This window comes from Cervus canadensis, chromosome 30, assembly GCF_019320065.1.
Source record: "Cervus canadensis isolate Bull #8, Minnesota chromosome 30, ASM1932006v1, whole genome shotgun sequence".
NCBI classification, from domain to species: domain Eukaryota; kingdom Metazoa; phylum Chordata; class Mammalia; order Artiodactyla; family Cervidae; genus Cervus; species Cervus canadensis.
In genome coordinates, this window is record NC_057415.1 from 13,596,093 (window position 1) to 13,618,387 (window position 22,295).

General features: G+C 39.8%; 1 long non-coding RNA gene and 1 pseudogene across 5 annotated transcripts in view; one reads left to right on the forward strand and one right to left on the reverse strand.

Moving 5' to 3' along the window:
• The window catches only part of LOC122431808, a 68,856-nt gene that overhangs the window by 31,609 nt on the left and 14,952 nt on the right, over nucleotides 1-22,295 (forward strand). The window lies entirely within an intron of this gene.
• On the reverse strand, nucleotides 15,650-15,751 carry LOC122432140 (annotated as a pseudogene).

The window sequence follows — 22,295 nt, forward strand, 5'->3', positions numbered from 1 at the left end:
TCTCCAACACCACAGTTCAAAAGCATCAGTTCTTTGGTGCTTAACTTTCTTTATAGTACAGCTCTCACATCCATACATGCCTACTGAAAAAACAATAGCCTTGACTAGATGGACCTTTGTTGACAAAGTAATGTCTCTGTTTTTTATATGCTTCTAGGTTGGTCATAACTTTCCTTCCAAGGAGTAAGCATCTTTTAATTTCATGGCTGCAATCACCACCTGATTTTGGAGCCCCCCAAAATAAAGTCTGACACTGCTTCCGCTGTTTCCCCATCTATTTCCCATGAGGTGATGGGATTGGATGCCATGATCTTAGTTTTCTGAATGTTGAGCTTTAAGCCAACTTTTTCACTCTCCTCTTTCACTTTCATCAAGAGGCTCTTTCTTTCTTTTTCGCTTTCTGCCATAAGAGTGCTGTCATCTGCATACCTAAGGTTGTTGTTATTTCTCTTGGCAATCTTGATTCCAGCTTGTGTTTCTTCCAGCTCAGCGTTTCTCATGATGTACTCTGCATATAAGTTAAATAAGCAGGGTGACAATATACAGCCTTGAGGTACTCCTTTTCCTATTTGGAACCAGTCTGTTGTTCCATGTCCAGTTCTAACTGTTGCTTCCTGACCTGCATATAGGTTTCTCAAGAGGCAGGTCAGGTGGTGTGCTATTCCCATCTCTTTTAGAATTTTCCACAGTTTATTGTGATCCATACTGTCAAAGGCCTTGGCATAATCAATAAAGCAGAAGTAGATGTTTTTCTGGAACTCTCTTGCTTTTTTGATGATCCAGCAGATGTTGACAATTTGATCTCTGGTTCCTCTGCCTTTTCTAAAACCAGCTTGAACATCTGGAAATTCATGGTTCATGTAAAGTTGAAGCCTGCTTGGAGAATTTTGACCATTACTTTGCTAGCATGTGAGATGAGTGCAATTGTATGGTAGTTTGAGCATTCTTTGGCATTGCCTTTCTTGGGATTGGAATGAAAACTGACCTTTTCCAATCAGCATTACCTTATACCATAACCAGACAAGGACACCACAAAAAAAAGAAAATCTCAGGCCAATAGCTCTGATGAACTTAGATGCAAAAGTTCTCAACACAATATTAGCAAGCCGAATTCATCAATACATTAAAAGAGTTGTACACCATGATCAAGTGGGATTTATTCCAGGGGTAGAAGAATGATTTTACATCCATAAGTTTCTCAATGTAATAAGCATTAAGAAAATGAAGAATAAAAAATCTTATGATCATCTCAATAGATGCAGAAAAATCATTTAAGAAAATTCAACATCCATTCAGGATAGAAACTCTCAACAAAGTAGGAATAGAGAAACTGTACCTCAGCATATTAAAGGCCATATGTGATAAGTCCACAGTTCATATTCAACAATGAAAAACTGAAAGTTTTCCTCTTAAGATTTGAAACAAGACCAGGATACCTACTATCACCACTTTTTTCAACATAGTACTAGAGGTCCTAGCCAGAGCAATAAAGAAAGAAAAAGTTTCCATCAAAATTGGGAGAAAAAAAAAAACCAAAGTGAAACTTTCTGTGGACTATGGGATTTTAAACATAGGAATCCCTAAAGACTATACCAAAACATTGTTTGAACTAATAAGCAAATTAAATACAGTTTCAGGGTACAAAATCAATATACAAAGATCTCTCATATTCACTGCCAGCAAACTCAGAGAGAGAAATTAAGAAAGAAATCCCATTTACAATTTTATCAAAAAGACTAAAATACATGGGAATAAATTTAACCTGTACATTGAAAATTATAAAAGATTGAAGAACACACAAATAAATAGAAAGATATTCCATGAACATGGATTGGAAGAATCAATATTGTTACAATGTCCATATTACCCAACGCAATCTGCACATTCAGTGCAATGCTGATCAAAATCCAATGGTATTTCTCAGAGAAACAGATGCCAAATTTTGAATAGAACCACAGAAGACTCCAATTAGCCAAATCAATATTGAGAGAGATTAACAAAGCTGGAGGCATCATTGCTCCCTGATTTTAGACTATATTACAAATCTATAGTAATTGAAACAGTATGGTATTTTCATAAAAACAGACATATAGCTCCACGGAAAAGAATAGAGAGGACACAAATAAATCCCCACTTATATGGCCAAATACATAGCCAAAGGAGCCAAGAATATAAAGTTGGGAAAAGAGTCTCTTCAATAGATTAAGTTCTGCAAACCATGACAGACCAGGCAAAAGAATCCAACTGGATTACTATCCTATGCCATTTGCAAAATTAACTCAAAATGGATTAAGGACTTAAATATAAAACCAGAAATCATAAAACTCCTGAAAGAAAATATTAGCAGCAAACTCCTTGACATTGGTCTTGGCAAAGATTCTTCATATCTGATTCCAGAAGCAAAGGCAAAAATAAGTAAATGGGACTACATCAAACCAAAAACCTTCTGCACAGCAAACTATCAACAAAATAAAAAGAAAACCTGCTGAATGGAAGAAAATATTTGTAAATCCTTTATCTGATAAGTGGTTACTATCTAAAATATATAAAGAACTCATAAAATTCAAAGTGAAAACAAAACAATTTGATTACAAAATGGGCAGAGAATCTAAATAGACGTTTCTCAGAGATGACATACAGATGGTCAATAGGTCATTTAAAAATGTTCAACATCACTAATCACCATGGATATGCAATTCAAAATCACAGAGAGACATCACCGCACAAGTGTTAGAATGACTAAGATTGAAAAGGTAAGAAATAACAAGTGTTGGTGAGGATGTGGAGAAAAGGGAACACTTGTGCACTGTTAGTGGGAATGCATACCGGTACAGTCACTATGGGAAATAGTATGGAGGTTCCTCAAAAAAGTTAAAAGGCGAACTACCAGGCAATCCAGCAATTCCTCTTCTGGGTGGAATCCAAAGAAAAGAAAAACGCTAATATGTTTATGTTTTGCATAAACATATATGCACCCCTATGTTTATATATATATAAAATATTATATACACACAATGGAATATTACCTAGCCATAAAAAATGAAGCCTTGCCACTTATGGAAACATGGATGGATGGACCTAGAATATTATGATAAGGAAATAAAGCAGAGAAAGACAAATACTGTATGACTTCACTTATGTAGAATCTAAAAACCAAACCAAACAAACAGAACAAAGTCAGACTTGTAGAATGGATTGATGCTTGCCAGAGGGGCAGGTTTTGGTGGGGAACAAAATGGGTAAAGGAGGTAAAGAGGTACAAACTTCCAGTTATAAAATACGTAAGTCATGGGGATGTAATGTATAGCATAGTGTACATTATGATAATATTGCAGTGCATATTTGAAAATAACTGAAAGAGTGTATCTTAAAAGTTTTCGTTATTCACACATACACAAAATTCTAACTTTGTATGGTGGCAGATGGTAACTAGACTTATTGTGGTGATCATTTCAGCGTGCACAAATATTGAATCATTGTGTTATACACCTGCAACTGATATAATGTTATATGTCAATTATACTTCAAATTAAAAAAGAAAATTCCAGGAGATAGTGAGGGACAAGGAATCCCGGTGTGCTGCAGCCCATGGGATCGCAAAGAGTTGGACGTGACTGAGCAACTAAACAACAAAAATAGAAAAAAGATGGAGTCAAGCATCATTAGTGAGGTGAAATATTTAAGATATATAATTTTACTTAACTCAGGTAAACATAGTAACTTGAACTATGTTAATAAGGAGCTTCCTAGCAGGGGAAATTGAAATGACTGGCTTAATGAAGCAAATGAATGGATTTGTTATTAGAATTTAGAATGTTAATGATTCATCTAAAGTGATTGTGAAAAGCTTGTTTTCTTAACTGGTTTTAAAAAGGCTCTGATTTTTTCTTTTTTTTTTAACATTATTAATTTATTTCGCTAACTTTTCCTCTCTGCACTGTGGAACTGTAAACCAGTTCAGCCGCTGTTCAAATGTTAACCAACTCCCAAGTGAAGTCTATGCTAATGACGCTATAAGAAATTTAGGGGTAACAGACTCCTTCATTTGCAAACTATTCACAGACATGGAAGATAAAATAGGTTATTGCTCAGTTGAGATGCTTGGAAAATATGTTCAAAGGATCTCACTCTTTTCCTTTTGAAATATGGAACATCACAAAACACCTGTGCTTACATGGCTTAGATACATGAGCTAAGAATGTTTTTTAAAATTAAAAACAAAAGATTAGAGGAAGGAAAAGTCCTTTAATTGAAAAGAATCTCCACCAATATAAGGAGAATAACATTTCAGTACCTGAGAGCCTACCATGACCTGCACTGAGACACAGGATGCAACATTTGAATAATTAATGGAAAGTCTTTGTACAGTCAGTAATTATCCCTTTCCAGAAAAGCAAAAGGAAGGCCCACATTCCATGTCCCAATCTGGCTCCACTCCGTGGACTCAGACTGTCTCACCGAGGCCTCTGACTGCATCCCGGTGACACGACCCACACAGTGGTCACAGTCGCCAGTGCAGTGCTGGTGCCAGCAAGCTTTAGTTTGTTAGGGAAAAATACTATTTTCCGTGTATGTTTAAATAATACAGACACATAATATTAAAAAATCAGAAGCTCTGGGTCTGTAATTTGATTCTCAGCCTTTGCAAAGTAGGCAAAAATCCAAATATTTTCTTCTGCTAAAAAGAGTTTAAAATACGTTTCCATGGGTAACTTGGCTGGAGAGGCTAATTTGGAACTCGTGAGCTGAAAAGTTTGATTAGGTGGCGATCTGCATGTCTGAGAGAGAACCAGAAGGTGTCTTGGAATTAGCTGAGATCCAAAAGGAAGGTGGGCACTACAATAGAATTTTCCAAGGTAAAATCAAGTGCTCATGTGTGGTGGTGGTGGTGGTGGGGTGAGTGAGGAAGTTGGGGGGGGTATTGAAGCGGGTAGGACACATTATTTTTTGAAGTTTTAGACTTAGATCATGGAAAATAAGGTAATGCAAGGCCCACTATAAATCTGGCCCTAGAATTCTTTGTGAAGTCGCTCAGTCGTGTCCGAGTCTTTGTGACCTCGTGGACTGTAGCCTACCAGGCTTCTCTGTCTGTGGGATTTTCCAGGCAAGAATACTGGAGTGGGTTGCCATTTCCTTCTCCAGGAGATCTTCCCGACCCAGGGATTGAACCCAGGTCTCCTGCATTATAGGCAGGTACTTTACCATCGGAGCCACCAGGGAAGTCAGAATTCTTTGTGTGTGTGCTAAGTCGCTTAGTGGTGTCCGACTTTTTGCGATCACATGGGCTGTGGCCCTCCAGGCTCCTCTGTCCTCTGTCCAGGCAAGAATACCAGAGTGGGTTGCCATGCCCTCCTCTAAGAGAATTCTTTGTAGGTGGAGTTAAATCTCTAGAACTCCAGAGATAATACCTTGGCTGGAAGCTGTATCTCAATAGTGGTCCAGAGATGTATATCACTTGTCAGCTAGGGAAGCATCATTCTCTGAACACATATCACCCACACTGCCCTGGATCCTTCAAGTCAGGCTAATCACATCCCAGGGGGCTCAATAGGTGAATCTCCCACCAGCAGATATTTTAGGTAATCTCTCCTGCTCTGCTCCCAACATGTTTGTTCTTATATTCACCCCCTGAATCCAGCTATCTAACTTCCTATAGTTGTTGTTCTACATTCCTGTAGTGGTTGTTCTCCTTTGGGTTAAGTGGATTGGAGCTCAGCACTCCCACTTGACTGTCAGACTTCCCACTGTAGATCCCAGACTGAAAAGCATCTCCTCTGATTAGGCCTGTTTCCCCCTCTCCCTCAAATGAGTTTCAGATATCTCTTTGGTAGAAATAAACAACTTCTCCTAAGCCTTGTGAAACAAGAGATAAAGATGGCTAATACCTGTTCCCTACTTTCAAGGAACTTATAATCAACTGCTTCAGATAAGATGTTGACAAGGAAACAGGGCTAATATTATTATGAATCTCATGTTATGAGTGCAGGATGAGGGGAAAGAGCAATAGCTGCTCCATTGCTAAGATAAGGGAAAGAGCAATTCTCTTTGGAAAGACCAAGAGTGTAATGGTTATGAAAGGATTTTGAGGAAGCTACAACTGGTGTTTGCTTTAGTTATTTATTGCTGCCATTAAAAAGTACCATAAACTTAGTGACTTAAAATAAGACAAATTTATTACCTTCAAGTTCTGTAAATCAGAAGTCTGACACTGATCTCACTGGACTACAATCGAGATGTTAGCAGGGTTGTGTTTCTTTTGGAAGCTTTGGAGAGGAATCCACTTTTAAGCTCATGTACATCATTGACAAAGTTCAGTACTATGTGGTGGTAGGACTGAGGTCCCCATTTCCTTCCTGCCTGTTGGCTGGGGCTACCTTTAGATTCTAAAAGCCTCTCGCCATTTCTTACACATGATCCCTAAACTTCAGAACCAGGAATGGCATCAATCTTCTCAGGCTACCCATTTCTTCTTCCTCTGTCTCTTTTGCTTTATCTTTCTGTTGCAGGAAGGGGGACCCCTTCCAGGGCCTGAAACTGGGCTCTTGTCTAACACTCGGAAATGAATTGTCCGAGGAGACACATGCTGACAAAGCAAGAGATTTTATTGGGAAAGGGCACCCGGGTGGAGAGCAGTAGGTAAGGGAACCCAGGAGAACTGCTCTGCCGCGTGGCTCTCAGTCTTGGGTTTTATGGTGATGGGATTCGTTTCCGGGTAGTCTTTGGCCAATCATTCTAATTCAGAGTCTTTCCTGGTGGTGCACGCATCGCTCAGCCAAGATGGATGCTAGCAAGAGGGATTCTGGGAAGTGGATAGACAAGCGGTGTTTCCTTTTGACCTTTCCCAAACTCTTCCGGTTGGTGGTGGCTTATTAGTTCCGTATTCCTTATCAGGATCTCCTGTCATAAAACAACTCATGCAAATGGTTACTATGGTGCCTGGCCAGGGTGGGCGGTTTCAATCAGTGTGCTTCCCCTAACATTTCTGTCTTCCCCTCTGCCCTTAGGGGCCAGATTACCTTGGGTTTACCTGGGTAATCCAGGATACTCTCCTTTATCTTAAAGTCCACTGATTATTAAGTTTAATTTTATACATAATCACACAATCACAGGCAGAAGTCAAGGTGGTGGAATTCATGGGAGCCAAGTCTTACCTAGTAACGTGTTTTTATGATATTAAGCAACGGGGTACAGAGTAGAATTCAAATCATGTCCATATTAAACAGGTGCTAAGTTGCTTAGTGTGACTCAAGTTTGGAAACACAAGTTAAATCAGAATCAATTTCTTTCTCAAAGTCTCTCCTAGAGGAGAAGACAGACTTCTTTTCGAATAAATTTGATACAATAAGCATTTGCAAAGTGACAACCAACAGTAATAATTTTGTGGTTTTATTTTGATAGGCTATGTTTGTCTCTTGAACTTTGCAAGTTGTATTTTATGTAGGACCATGATAGGGGCTTCCCAGGTAGCAATAGTGGTAAAGAACCTGCCTGCCAATGCAGGAGACATAAGAGACATGGGTTTGATCCCTCGGTGCAGATCCCCTGAAGAAGGGCATGGCAACCCACTCTAGTATTCTTGCCTGGAGAATCTCCATGGACAAAGGAGCCTGGCAGGCTATGATCCATAAGGTTGCAAAAAGCTGGACTGAAGTGACCTAGCATGCACACATGCACACAGGATCATGCTAAAAGTTTTGAGGACCACTGAAATGCATGCATGCATTGGCCAAAAGCAGGGCAAAATGAGATGAAATCTAAGGGAGCCCCATCCTTGATTGTCCCCTTGTCCTCACCTGCAGTGCTGACTCTGACCTCCCGTCCTGCTTCAACTTGCCACTCAACTTGAAATATTCTCTCCTTTCCATATTAGCACTGAATTGGTATTGTAAGGCAGAAAATCAGATAATAAGAGCAACATTCCATTTGGCACTTTGAAACTCAGTCTCGTTTGTGTCTCCTGTGGAGCACTCTCTGTTCTCCCAACAGCCAGTCTTCCTGGTTTGTCACCTCTACCACTCAACTGATATATTTGATAAGGGAATTGAAGACTGGAGGGCATTTTATTCATTTTGGATTATCCTCTTAGTCTGCTCATACCAGACCTAACAGTGTTACACATAGTGAAGTCGTTCAATAAAGGTTTAGTAAATTATTTTTTTTAAAAAGGCAAAAATATTAAAACTAAGTCTTTTATTGGTTTTAGGAATTTAAAGTGAGCAGACAGGAAATGGCATTTACTACCTGAAACTTTTGTCTTTTTCATGCAAAGGAGAAAGCAAGTGGCTAAGTGGTGAGGTATGAGCCTCAAAAGATTAGGGAAAACAAATACAATTGAAGAAAATTTCCTGTGATTCAAATGCAAAGTAACTGAATAAATGTCATCCTGAAATGCCCTGTGGGTTACAGTAAGTCCCCTTCATGCCAACGTGTGTGTAGGTGTGAGTGTGTGTGTTCAGTTGCTGTTTCTAGCCCGACTCTTTTTCAACCCCATGGACTGTAGCCTGCCAAAGTCCTCTGTCTGTGGGATTTTCTGGCCAAAGACAGGAGTGGGTTGCCATTTCTTCCTCCAGGGGATCTTCCTGACCCAGGGACGGAACCTGTATCTCCCCTGTCTCCTGCATTGCAGGCGGATTCTTTATCACTGAACCATCGGGGAACTAACCCTCACATTGAGAATTTTCAAAGATTAGAACTTGCGTTCCATCGACAACAGGAGTGAGTGAAATTGCAACTTGCCCTCCGTCTCTCATTGCTGAGGATCATTCAGTTCTACCATCTCCCTCCTCCTCTCCCTCCTCCAGGCAGTAACTCTTCTTGCCTGTTCACTCGATCCCAGTCCCTGTGTGCCAGCTATTGTATTGTACTACTATACTTTTTAAAGTACTGTACTGTAAGATGAAAAATGTTTCTTTATTTTTTGTTTGCTTTTTCTCTATTTGTATGAAAAGTATTGTAAACCTATTACAGCACAGTACTATATAGCTGATTGTGTTAGTTGAATACCTAGGCTAACTTTGTTGTGTTAACAAACAAATTGGACTTACGACTGCTCTTAGAACAGAAATGATTCAATTTGTTCAGATGTAGGGGACTCACTGTACAGGAGTTGTGAAAGGTGAGTAGGGCCATTGTACACATTCTGGAAAACCAAACATTTAAAGCAGACATTGAGAACATTTGGCTCCATATTTATCCTTCGGGGCATTAAAATTGCCAGTCAGTTGACCTTAAAATAGGAAGATTATGGTTCAGTGGTAAAGAATGCACCTGCCAATGCAGGACCCATAGGAAACACAGGTTTGACCTCTGGGTCAGGAAGATCTCCTGGAGGAGGAAATAGTGACTCACTCCAGTATTCTCACCTAGATAATCCCATGGACAGAGGAGCTTGGCAGGCTACAGCCCATGGAGTCGCAAAGAGGCAGACATGACTGAGCAACTGAGCATGCATGCACGCAAGGTGGGCCCAACATAATCAGAATGATCCTCAGAAATGGAAGGGAAGGCCGAGGGTTAAGAGTCAGAGAAGATGTGACGAGGGAAGCAAACTCAGAGTGATATGACCTGAGGACTCCGCTCGTCATTGTTGGTTTTGAGGATGGATGAAAGGGCCATGAGTCAAAGAACGTGGGGGCCTCAAGCAACTGGAAAAGGCCGGGAAACACATTCTTCTCAAGAGCCTCCAGAAAGGTACACAGCCCTGTCTTGAATTTAGCCCAGTGAGAACCGTGTCAGATTCATTTATGTTGTCTCAACCTACTCAGTTTGTGGTAACTTGCTACAACACTCACAGGAAACAAACCATTATATGATTAGTCAATGTCCTGTTGTCTGTGGTGGACGTCTGGCAAGATGCATTGTGGGAAAGCAGCCCTCTGATTGGCTCATGCTCCATGCAGAAGGCTGACTGATGGACTCCGGGATGTCGTGGGGGAAAGGTCATTGTGACTCCTGAGCTGTGGAGCCCCAGACTGCTGGGCTGTATGGGACAAAAGCCCAAGTCCTAATCATTGCAGAGGTTAAAACTGATATCATACAAGCCTAGGTCAGCAGTCAGATGCTTTTATTCGTACATAGAATTTTTTTTTAAATGTGAATTGGTTTCCAACATTTAAAGATTTTCTTGCAGGAAGAAGGACTCCTTCTAGGGCAAGAGAGTGGGCCCTTGTCTAACACTCAGAAATGAATTGTCTGAGGAGACAAGCGTACTGACACAGCAGGTGACTTTATTGAGAAGGGGTGCCTGGGTGGAGAGTAACAGGCTAAGGGAACCCAGGAGGACTCCTCTGCCACTTGGCTCACAGTCTTGAGATTTATGGACAATCATTCTAACACAAGGTCCTTCCTGCTGGTTCATGCATTGCTCAGCCAAGACAGATTCCATCAAGGAGGATTCTGGGAGGTCAGTAGGATGCATGGATTAGCGTCTCCAGTCTCCTTTTGACATTTCCTGAATTCTCTTGGCTCCTGGTAGCTTCTTAGTCCCGTGATCCTTAACCAGGACCTCCTGTGGTTGACAGCTCATGCAAGTGGCTACTATCTTGCCTGGGTATGGAGCAGATGGTTTCAGTGTTTCCCCTAACCTTGCCACTTAAGCATCAGGATTTCTGACTTTTCTTGGAAAAAAATTAATCGAAAATGTTGCCACACTTGAATCCCATGGGAGTGGAGTCGTGGCTGCCCTTCAGACAGCACACTCACACTGTCAGGTCCATACGCTCTGCTCTACCGTCTTACACCCTCTCCTGGTCACCCTAACACATGGCCCCGAGGGACCAGTGTGCAATCCCTGGGACTCTGCTTGTGTGCAATACTCATTTCAGAACTGGCTTGATTAGGGAAAGGTACCAGAGGGAATCTAGCCACTTTCAATGCTTTTATCATATATGGTAGCAAAGAATGCCTTCACTGATTTCAGAGACAAAGAATCCCAATAGTTTGGTTCATCCCTTCATTCCATCCAAGTTCTTAGCCTAAGCAATACCAAGAAACACTGGCATTGGTGCCTCACAGGGAATTTCCAGACCTACTTATGATTCTCATTCTGATCAGCTAAACCTTTGCTCCTTGAAGAATTTATAGAAAACTGACTTCAACAGATAAGGGAAAAATTTTCTAAAGGATATATGTATAAATCAAGCTGGAGTACTTTCAAGATGATAGACAATGAACTCAAACAAAATGTCAAATGGTCTGATAGCATTTTCATGTGTGCCCAGCCAAGGTTTAGAGAAATCCCTGTGCACTTTTATTGGATTAACAACACGTCAGCTCTGACATCAGCTGCAACACAATCTGCTATTGCAAAATGCACTTAGGAATCCTGATGCATTAATTGTTATGTTTGGCTTTATTACACACTTATCTTTTTCCTCATATCTGAAAGCTAGTGGTTATGGGATAGAATTTTTGGAGAAGTGATACCTTACAAGCTCACACTTGAAACAGCTCTGAACAGTGATGGAATGTCACAGTTACAGGAACAAGAGAGGAGAGTTGGCCCACAAAAGGGTCAGTGTCCTGAGCGGCTGGGCAGGAATCCACTTTTTCCACCTCAGGTTCTCATCTTCAGCCTACATGTAGTGAATAACCAGCCATACATGTGCAAAAGAGAGGTTGGGCTGGGCTTTGACATGGCCTCTGTGGGTGTGATGGATGTGCAGAAATCCAACCCTTCCCAGGGGGGTCAGGTGGCACCGTCAAGGCAAAATGCAAACAATTCTGTCCTGGAAAAGAACTTTTTTTCTATTTGTGCCAAAGCATTACAGTATCCACACTAAATTGGAAATCTATGCAAAGAAAGAAAAAGACAAAATGAAGCTCTGAATTGAAATACTCTCTGCATAGAGTATATTTAAATTGTGCAAAAATTTCTGTATGAAGAAAGAGAGAAAGAAAAGAAAAAAGAAATGGCATTCACTTCTCATTTCCAAGGGGGAGTTGAAAACATCTGCTTTCTGGATTACAGAGTGAGACAGTATACACGTCTGTGAAAAAGCAATCTCTAAAATCTTTTCCTTTGGAGGCTGTGGATAAAACAAACAAGGGGAGGATGACTCTCCCTCTGGTCTGCAGAGGCTTGCCTGAGCAGACAGAAAAATAGAGTGCGTGACTGCCCGCTATCCCAGCTAATAAAACTTGCGAAATATTTCTTTTCGTTGTCTTTTCATTGCTTTTCATTCTCTCCCTGTCTTCTTACATCTCTTAAGCAGTGATTCTGATGGGACTTGGGTTTATTTGAGGCTTTGATAAAACACATACCACTACACTTTTCCCCAGCTCAGGACTCAAGGAGTTTTGAGAAATATCTATAAATTTTCCTAATTGCTAGACAGTTTTTCCACTTCTAGGCCAACTGGCTTCCCTTAGCCATAATGTCAAACTCTGACCTATGACTTGAGGGGCTCCTAATTGATGACTACCAAATGCTGAAAGGGGCTTTGGTTTTACTCATTTTTCTTCATCTGATTCTCAGCCTTGGGGCAGGCTGGCTTTTTAGTCCTGGTCTGAGTGGGCAGAAATGTGCCAATTCAGAAGGGAAACTGGGAAGGGGACAACTGTGTGGGCCTGTCGTGTTCCAGGCAGTGTGCTGAATTTTGCCTCACTTATGGTCACAAACACTTGAGAGGTCAATTTTGTCAGTCTTGTTTAGACAATTAAGGAAGTCAGATAAATAAGTCAATGATCTTAAGCCAGTGAATGGCAGAGCTGGCAAACCAAAGTTGCCTGCCTCTGAAGCTTTACTTATCTACACAGCTTTGACAAGTAATGGGTCTCTCCTCATTCTTAATCCCCATTGAAACTTCTTAAAAGATACTTTGATGCTTGCTCTTCGGATCTTTTTATCACTTATATTATCCCCAGTATTAGAGAATTCCCATGTAGAGAATTACATATGGCAGTAAGAGCTTTGCAGAATTCATTTGTAATATACCTCAGCTCAAAATTAATTTCCGCTTTCAAATCCAGATGACATTTCAGAAGGAGACTGTCAGAGGAGAAGATGAGGGTAGGTAATTACACAGAATGTAGGTGACCTCAGTTATTCTACCAGGCCCCACACATCCCATGGCCATCAAGTTGTTCACGTGGCTGTAAATGTGTGGCTCCTTTTAAATAAGAAAGAATTTGGATCTGGACAGATTTATGGGAAACTGTCAGAAGCAGAGATGATTCTGAGGGACCAATCAGTGGGCAGTAAGACAACTGATGCAATCTGAAAGCATAAGCCCATGAATGAAGGGCTTCTTGGGCAACCACCTACTCTCTACTTCCCTTCCCCCAGCAAACGTTTGCTTGATTTCAGACTTTCTACCTCCTGGTATACATTTTTATTCCAGACATCTCATTTTGTGTGTTTATACAAAAGATCAGGGCAGTTATGTGCAAAGGTCATGGGCTGTGGAATTAGAATACCTGGTTTCAAATTACTGTATCACATTGAAATACTGTGTGATCTTGGGCTAATTACCTAGCCTCTCTGGACCCCTCTCTGAAAAATCAATTGTTCTAAATCTTATTGAGACAAAGTAAATAACACAGTTACTGGCTTATAGTAGGTATTAAAAAAAAAAAAAAAAACTATTTCTCTTTACTCTTCTCCTTATTTGCTTTTTCAGAAATGCCTTTGTCCTAAGGACTTTTTATTTTTTATTTTTCTTGCAAACCTCAAATATTCTTAATTTGGTGGTGGTGTTGAAGACTGCCTTTTTATACAGTTCATGGGGTTTTCACAGCAAGAATACTGGAGTGATTTGTCATTCCCTCCTCCAGTGGACCACATTTTGTCAGAACTCTCCATTCTTCTATTCCATTTGGGGTTGGTGTCAATGGAACCTAGATTTTGGATTCAGATAACTGGCAGAGGTCTCTCAAACTCAGGGAAGATCCAGTCCCAGTAGACAAATTCTTCTAGAAGACAGCAATGAAAACCCCATACTTCACCAGTGAGTGCTTTTAGGATGAGCAAAAATAATTTAAACTTCTACCTAAAGAAGTAGTAAGGAAATTCTTAAGTCAGAGCCTCAAGAGGAAACAGGAATTTGCTCCTTCTTTCCCACTTGGGGTGGCCACTGGTGGGCGTGATGCCTGGAGAACTGGCAGCCATCTTGAATCCATGAGGTGCTGGTCACAAGGATGAAACCAGTGTGCTGAAAATGGTGGGAGGAATTGCTAGAAAGAGCTTGAAGGATTCTTGGTAACATTATGGAATTGCTGAATGAGTCTTTGGCCATCCATCTTCATATTTGTTGTTGTATGGGATCATTAATGCTTAAACTAAGTCAAATATTTTCTCATCTGCAACTAAAAGTGTTACTGATTCTCTGATGTCTGCTTCTCAAAACTAATCTGAGAATTATGAACAACATAGGTAAAGCATCTAGAAAGTGTCTGTCACTTAGTAAACAACTGGCAATCATATAGCTTACATTTGTTATAGTTGTTAATATATAGGCTTTCTAGGGGAGCTCTGGGGTCCTCGACAAATGGAAGCTTCCTTTAAGCATGTGTTGGTGTAACAGACAAAATTCATACATTCCATCAAACCTATTAAGGGTCTCCAGCCCATCACCTTGAGATTCCATGAGATATTATCAATAGGCACAAATAAAATTTCAAAATTAACTGAATTTGAAGTGTTGTAAGTCAGATAAGAAGAAACAATATTAAACAAACCCTTCTCATTCCTAAGGATTGGGAGAGTTTACTTAATCATAAGTAAAGCTCTTCTTCCAAGCACTTCTTTTCCCCTCCCCATGAGCTCATTTGGCTTATCTTTTTAGCCAGAGGGGAATTTCAAATCTGTCAGTGTTACTGACTGGATAAATAGCTTGCAAGGGAAGGACAGTTAGAAATAAGTCTAAACTGCCATTTGTTGACAGTTTGAGGATTATAAGTTGTCTAGAAAGTTTAAAAAAAAAAAAGACTAAAAATGGTAATCGTGGGCAAAAGTAATTCATTCACAAATTCAATCAACTTTTATGAAGCTCCTATGCTTGGTGCTGGGAAAACAAGGTCAAACAAGCCAGGGGCCTGTCATTCTGGGATTAGACAACCTAATAGGAAAGACATGTGAGCAAGTGTATGGAAAAAATCTATTGATATGGCCCAAATTGTAGTTATACAGTGATGTTGAAACCAGGATGACTACTGGGATCACTGCTATTCATTGCTACCTGTGACTGAGCAATTCCTATGTACCAGGTTTGTCTTAAGTTCTTTATCTGCACTGTTTCTTTTTTTGTTTTTGACAGGAAAGTAGGATTTATCGGTGGGTGTAAGGAAGGTAAGGCTCTTATGAGTTCAGGGCCCACTATTTGTTCAGAGGGCCACAATTAAGGATGTATTTGACCCCACAGCCATCTGGGATGAGTCACGTTTCTGCAACCATGTTTTCAAACTCATCCACCTTAAACTTAGTAAATCCCCACTTCTTGGAGATGTGCATCTTCTGGTGACCAGGGAACTTGGCCTTGCAGAGGGCCTCAATCACATGCTCCTTGTTCTGCGGTTTGGTGCAAATGGGCATTATAACTTGGCCAATGTAGACCCTGGCCACTGTGCCCTGGGACTCTCCAAAGCTACCTCGCATACCTGTCTGGAGCCTAGGCTGAGGACAGCAGGCCAATCATGAATGTTCACTATAAAGGACTGTTTCCAAGGTACCTTACGGCGACCTGTACCGGCAAGAGGCTGCATACACTTACCTAGGAGGCTGCTATTTGCAGCCTATATGCTCTGATTTGCATAAAGATTCTTTCTGATCATTCTGGCTGTTGTGTCCAATTTAGAGATGAGCATGCGGAGACCCAAATATACACAACTAGTTAGTGGAAGGAGCTAGAAATCACATCTAGGACTTCTTAAATCATAAAGGTCATAGACCTTATTAAAACATGGTAGAGGTTTAAACAGTGAACCCGGTCTCCTGCATTGCAGGCAGATTATTTACTGTCTGAGCCACCAAGGAAGCCCAAAATGCAGATTGAAATGCAAAAAGTAATTAATTCTGCTGCCAGTGCTGAGTCATGTTGGGGCAGGGGAGGGAGGAAGGATAAGAAAAGGCTTCAAACAAGAGGTGATCCCCTGTGGACATTTCCTTTGTAGAAAAAGACTTCTCAGAAGCAAATATGTGGGCTGCATGGTCCTATAGCATATTTTCTAATGTGAGAGGAAAAAAAAAAAAAGGATGGAGGCAGAATGGTATCTGAATAGGCCCAACACCCCTGGAAAACTGCAAACCTCCAATGTAATTGGGACTTCAGGGACCTGGGATTGCTTGTTCTGCTCAGATACTTGAAATTTTATGAATAAAAGGTTTTCTATGAATACAAATTATTGTGATTGTCTACATTAGACCACAGAAACACTATAAACACTCAACGAAAAGGGGAGATGTCTGAACTTATTTGTTTAGCATGTGAAAGAGACAGGGAACTTGGATACTTTTGATATCCCTTGTAAGGCAGTTTTCCTAACCAGACATTCAAGACCAAGAAATTCTTTTAGTCATATCTGATTCTATTCTTTTGCATAAACCTTGACTTGAGTGGTGCCATAATTTTCCATGAAGTAATTATCAGATTTTTCAGTCGGTCCAGGTTTTTGGACATCAGGTAGACATAGAAATGAGAGGCTAATTTTAATTCTTCCTATGGTTTCCCCAAATAAAACTACTTAACAGATGATGGTTCCCTGGTAGTCTAGCAAATGTTCCATAGGCAATTTGGTAGCTTAAGAGAACAAAACAGAATTTCTCTGCCTAGGACATTTTGGTCCATCTCTTCATTGCTAATTATAAATCATATTGTTTTAGGTGCATCTTTTATATTTCAAATTTCAAAACAAGCTTCAAAAGTTAAAGTGTGATATTATTCCATTTATGTGAAATATCCAGAATAGGCAACTCCATACACATAGGAAACTTCATAGCCATTAATCAGTTGCTCCCATTCCCCTTTTGAGATGATGAAGATGCTTTGGAACTAAGAGATGGTAGCTGCACAATACTGTGAATGTACCAAATGCCACTAAATTGTTGCTTTAATATGGATAATTTCAAGTTATGTAAATTCTATTTCAAAAAAGTGTGAAAACCAAAATAAGAGCTCTTACTTTTCTCTCTGAAAGACTACACATTTGATATACTTTTCTTTCCTCTCTAGACTTTTTCTTTCTCATTTTAACTGATATTGTTTAGGAATTAAGATAAAGATTGCTATTTTTTTACAATACAGCAATAGTTTTCTATTTTTAGACATACTGTTGACATTCGTGTTATGCCTCATATGCATTAACTTTCTGGTCTAAATTGTGGATTTTTTTAATTTCATTGTTCACTAGTATTTGAAGAAAATATTATCGCTTATCCATTCTTGAATATGTTGCAGCATTCTTTGAGCAATTTTTAAAGTAAGAGTATACGTATTAAATGTTTTCTGAGGCCTTTCATTCTTGAAGATGACTTTCTGTTACTTTCACTTACGAATGATAAATAAAACTTTCGCAAAGAGTCAGACACGACTAAGTGACTGAACAACAACAATCATCAGAGAAATGTAAAATCAAAGCTACAATGTCAAAATGATGACTAACCTCAAAAAAGGCTACATATAGCAATGTTGGCGAGAATGTGGAGAAAAGGAAACCCTAGTACACTGATGGTATTGTGAACTGGTGCAACCATTATGTGGTGCAGCCACAAAACATTTTGAAGGTTCCTCAAAAACTAAAAGAACTACAGCAATGACACAGAAATTCCACTGCTGGGTATATATCTGAAGAAAATGAAAACCCTAATTTGAAAATATTACATGCACTCCAGTGTTCATAGCAGCATTACCATAGCCTATTTATAGAAGCAACCTGAGTACTCATCAACAGTTGAGAAAGAAGATGTGGAAGAATCACAGAAACAATAGAATGTTGTTGTTGCTCTTGTTCAGTTGCTAAGTCATGTCCAAATCTTTGCGACCCCATTAACTGCAACATGCCAGGCTTCCCTGTCATTCACTATGCCTCTGAGTTTGCTCAAACTCATGTCCATTGAGGCAGTGATGCCATCCAACCAGCTCATCCTCTGTCGCCCCCTTCTCTTGCTCTCAGTCTTTCCCAACATCAGGGCCTTTTCAATGAGTTGGTTCTTTGCATCAGGCGGCCAAAGTACCTGAGCTTTTGGCTTCAGCATCAGCCCTTCCGATGAATATTCAGTGTTGATTTCTTTTAGGGTTGACTGGTTTGATCTCCTTGCTGTCCAAGGGACTCTCAAGAGTCTTCTTCAACACCACAGCTCAAAAACCTTAGCGCTCAGTCTTCTGTATGGTCCAACTCTCACATCCGTACATAACTATTAGAAAAGCCAAAGCTTTGACTGTATGGACCTTTGTAGGCAAAGTGATATCTCTGATTTTTTATATGCTGTTTTGGTTTGTCATAGCTTTCTTTCCAAGGAACAAGCCTCTTTTGATTTCGTGGCTGTGGTCACCATCTGCAGTAATTTTGGAGCCTGAGAAAATAAAATCTGTCACTGTTTCCACTTTTTCCCCACTTATTTGCCATAAAGTCATGGGACCGGATGCCATGATGTTAGCTTTTTGAATGTTGAGTTTTAAGGCAGCTTTTTCACTCCTTCACTCTCATCAAGAAGCTCTTTAGTTCTTCTTTGCTTTCTGCCATAAGAGTGGTGTCATTTGCATATCTGAAGTTGTTGATATTTCTCCTGGCAATATTGATTCCAACTTGTGCTTCATCCAGCCAGGCATTTCACATGGTGTACTCTGTATATAAGTCAAATTAGCAGGGAAACAATATACAGCCTTGTTGTACTCCTATCCCAATTTTGGACCAATCAGTCACTCCAGGTCTGGTTCTAACTGTTGCTTCTTGACCAGCATACAGATTTCTCAGGAGACAAGTAAGGTGATCTGGTATTCCCATATCTTTAAGAATTTCCCACAGTTTGTTGTGATTCACAGTTAAAGGTTTTAATATAGTCAATGCAGCAGAAGTAGATTTTATTTTTTTTGGAATTCCCTTTCTTTTTCTATGATCCATTGAATGTTGGCAATTTGATCTCTGGTTCCTCTGCCTTTTCTAAATCCAACTTATACATCTGGAATTTCTTGGTTCACATATTGTTGAAGCCTAACTTGAAGGATTTTGAGCACTACCTAGCTAGCATGGGAAATGAGCGCAATTATACAGTAGTTTGAACAGTTTTTGGCATTGCCCTTCTTTGGGACTGGAAAGAAAATTGAACTTTTCCAGTCCTGTGGCCACTGCTGAGTTTTCCAAATTTGCTGGTATATTGAGTGCAACACTTTAACAGCATCATCTTTTAGGATTTGAAATAGTTCAGCTGGAATTCCATCACCTCCTCTTTATTTGTTCATAGTAATGCTCCCTAAAGCCCACTTGACTTCACATTCTAGGATGGTTCTAGGAGAGTGACCACATCATTGTGGTCATCTGGGTTATTAATTTCTTTTTTGTACAATTCTTCTGTGTCTTCTTGCCACCTCTCCTTAATCTCTTCTTCCTCTGTCAGATCCTTGTGGTTTATGTCCTTTATTGAGCCCATCTTTGCATGCAATGTTCCCTTGGTATCTCCAATTTTCTTGAGGAGATCTCTAGTGGTTCCCATTCTATTGTTTTCCTCTATTTCTTTGTACTGATCACTAAGGAAGGCTTTCTTATCTCTCCTTGCTATTCTTTGGAACTCTGCATTCAGATGGATATATCTTTCCCTTTCTCCTTTGCCGTTCACTTCTATTCTATTCTCAGGTATTTGTAAGGCCTCCTCAGACAACCACTTTGCCTTCTTGCATTCTTTTTCTTGGGGATGGTTTTGGTCATCACTTCCTGTACAATGTTACAAACTTCTGTCCATAGTTCTTCAGGCAATTTGTCTACCAGATCCAATCCCTTGAATCTCTTGGTCACCTACACTGTATAATCATAATATGTTTGATTTAGATCATACCTGAATGGCCTAGTTTTTCCCACTACTTTCTTCAATTTGAGGCTTAATTTTGCAAAAGCACCTGAACCAGTTAGCTCCCACTCTTGTTTTTGCTGACTGTCTAGAGCTTCTCCATCTTCAGCTGCAAAGAATATAGTAAATCTGATTTTGGTATTGACCATCTGGTGATATCGATGTGTATAGTCATCTCTTGTGTTCTTGGAAGAGGGTGTTTGCTATGACTGTTAGGGGAAGCACACTGATTGAAACCGCCCACCCTGGCCAGGCACCATAGTAACCATTTGCATGAGTTGTTTTATGGCAGGAGATCCTGATAAGGAATACGGAACTAATAGGCCACCACCAGCCGGAAGAGTTCAGGAAAGATCGGGAAAGATCGAGAGGAGACACTACCTGTCCGTCCACTTCCCAGAATCCCTCTTGCTAGCATCCATCTTGGCTGAGCGATGCGTGCACCACCAGGAAAGACTCTGAATTAGAATGATTGGCCAAAGACCACCCGGAAACTAATCCCATCACCATAAAACCCAAGACTGCGAGCCACGCGGTAGAGCAGTTCTCCTGGGTTCCCTTACCTACTGCTCTCCACCCGGGTGCCCTTTCCCAATAAAATCTCTTGCTTTGTCAGCATGTGTCTCCTCGGACAATTCATTTCCGAGTGTTAGACAAGAGCCCAGTTTCGGGCCCTGGAAGGGGTCCCCCTTCCTGCAACATGACCAGTGCCTTCTCTTGGTAAAACTCTGTTAGAGTGTTACTTCCTCATCATGAAAGATGAACTTCTGCCATTTGCAACAATGTAAATGGACCTAGAGGGTATTATGCTTAGTGAAACAGGTCAGACTGAAAACAGTAAATACTTTATGTTTTCACTTATATTTGGAATCCAAAAAATAAAGCAAATGAATGTATATAACAAAACACAAACTGATTTACAGATATAGAGAGCAAACGAGTGGTTACCAGTAGGAAGAGGGAAATGGGAATGGAGGAGATCAGAGTATGGAATTAAGAGATACAAACTACTATGTAGAATAAATAAGCAACAAGGGTATATTGTACAACTAGGGAAATATAGTCATTATTCTGTAACAACTTTAAATGGAGTATAATCTCTAAAAATATCAAATCACACCTGAAACTAATATAATTTTGTAAATCAACTATATATTAATTAAAAATCTGGTAATTTACTTCCATTTGTTCATCCCTGCAGAGGAAATTTATATTTTACCTCTGGAAAACTGAGGAATATTTTATTAGGCATTGAGTGGTTTAAGTAAAGAAAGGAAAAGATTAGATTTTCCCTAACTTATTTTGCTAATACAGAGTTTATAAGAAATAGGAAGAAATAAGAAAGGAATTAGAAACAGAAATATGAAGAGTTTCTTTTCTGTTTGTCCCTCTTTCCTCAACTGAGACTGAGGCTCTGACAGTTGTGGTCTCAGGTGTTAAGAAAGCTTTCAGGACTGAGGATTCTTGGAAATAAGGGAGGACAAGGGGGATGGGAATGTACATGTCTTCTGTATCTATAACTATGCTATTCATACAGTGTCATTTTACAGTGATGATATGATGATGATAGCAATGGTTTTTATGTTTAATTGTTTATTATTTGTCAGATTTTGTGCTAGGTTTAACACACATTAGCACATTTAATCCCTGTGATCACCTTATGAAATATCAATTGTAAACATTCCAATTTTATAAGGAAAGGAAGTAAAGCATGGGGATGTTAAATAACTTATTCAAAATGACATAGCTGAGTCTGCTTGGCTGGGGTACAGAATGTGCAGTTTGATTCTAGGATACGTGCCTTTAGCCATCTGACTCTAGATCTGGGGGGAGTGGGCAAGAATAAAGAAAATCACCTTTCAGAAGTGCAAAAGTTTAGGTCCAGAAAGAATAAGTAATTTGCCTAAAATAAATAGTAAAATTGGTACTTTAACCTTTGTCTAATTTTAACTATACGAAGCTACCTCTAGATGGTCAGAATCAGATAACCTTAAACTTAAGAACGAGAAGTAGTCTCAGAGATTATATCATTTCAGAGCCTAGTCTCTCATTTTACAGATAATCTGTAATCACTAAAATCTCTAACCCAAACCAATCAGAGGTCAGTTCTACGGAGCAAGACATCTTTACATATCAAAGGAGAGTTATTGTTTGAAATTTTATTTCTATTTAAAAAAAAAGAAATCAAGATGAGGGATCCAGTTCTTGATGGCAACACAGCTTTTCATAGAAAATTCAAGTGCCTCATTGTTTCTCTGCAGCAAGACGACGACTTGGGAAAGGATTCTGTAGACACTGAGCT